This window comes from Cibotium barometz, chromosome 38, assembly GCF_041138505.1.
Source record: "Cibotium barometz isolate CiBa-2024 chromosome 38, ASM4113850v1, whole genome shotgun sequence".
NCBI lineage: Eukaryota > Viridiplantae > Streptophyta > Polypodiopsida > Cyatheales > Cibotiaceae > Cibotium > Cibotium barometz.
Genome location: NC_141083.1, coordinates 38,438,174 through 38,439,607, shown reverse-complemented (window position 1 = coordinate 38,439,607; position 1,434 = coordinate 38,438,174).

Sequence of the window (1,434 nt, the reverse complement as noted above, 5' to 3'; positions counted from 1 at the left end):
TGGAAGGTCATTCGTATGTGCCCAAGGTTGACTAGGTAACCGAAACATATTAGGAAGTCTTAGAACATGGATGGATTGGCTACAATATAAAAGGCCTACATTAATGACTAACAAGGTAAGTGAGATTTTTTTCCCATTCTTAGGTACAAACTATGCTTAAATCACTCCTTTTCTTCATCTATTGGCACGATGACGTATGGACCCACTTTTGGAAGGTCATTCGTATGTGCCCAAGGTTGACTAGGTAACCGAAACATATTAGGAAGTCTTAGAACATGGATGGATTGGCTACAGTATAAAAGGCCTACACTTCCAACATGCTAATAAACGTCTAGCTCTTAGAAGGTGATTGGGTATAATGAAGCGCATGTTGAAACACTTGTCCAAATGATGCCCAAAGATATCACTTTGGAGCTTCAGACCCTATAGTCAAAAAAAGACTGACGACATCTCTATGAAGCTCTCACTTCCATGCAATTGGACTTGCACAATGTCTTCCATTTTAGTTGGATTATGCCCTTGATGCGTGGAAGGATTTTGCCTCTATATCTCATCCGAACACACCACCGTTGGGAGGACACTATAAACTAGCACCACAACACCCTCAAAAACACAAATCCAGAATACCAATCAACTCAGCTGATATCCTTTGTCCTTCAGTTGACATAGCCGGATACCTCAAAACCCCTCTAATTGATTCAACTGACTCCTCCAATTGTCCTCCCAAGTCAGATCTGACCTCCCACAACTCTGATCTTCACTCCTAAGTCCTCAGCTAACGTCCTCTGATACCCAGCTTACTTGAACCCTTCCCAACTGACACACCTAACTGCAAGCTGATTCAAAAGGTTGATGCTGACCCCACTCTGATATGAGTCCCCTAGGCTCTCTAATTATCCTCCAGCATCACCTAACCTCAAACCTCTAACCCCAAAATCTTACTGAATATGTTGCTAACCTTCTGCTGACACCTGTCTAACTGAATCTGATTGATATAGACCCAGCTGATTCAGAAGACTAAATTAGATATCTTCCCTTATGTGCCCTCTGACACTCCCCGACTCTCAAGCAGCTCAAATTTCATAAAGATATAACATTATAGAGTCTCTATTGACTGCGGTTGACTGACCTCTGACACCTGAATCGCCTCACTCCACGATCAGTCTAAAACACAACTGACAGCCCTCTATCTGTCAGACCAAGCACTAGGCACCTCCCTTCAACTCAAATAGTTAAGATCTATTCTTCTATACACTTAGCTGACTGCTTCTGATACACAATTGACCCCATCTGACACTTACAGATTTTTAATTGATGCTATCTGACTCAAACCTAACTCAAAAGACTTCAAATCTTCACTCACATATATTTTCTCTCAACAATCTCAAATAAAACAACACATACTAAAGCATAAAAAAACTCATCAGTCCAAAA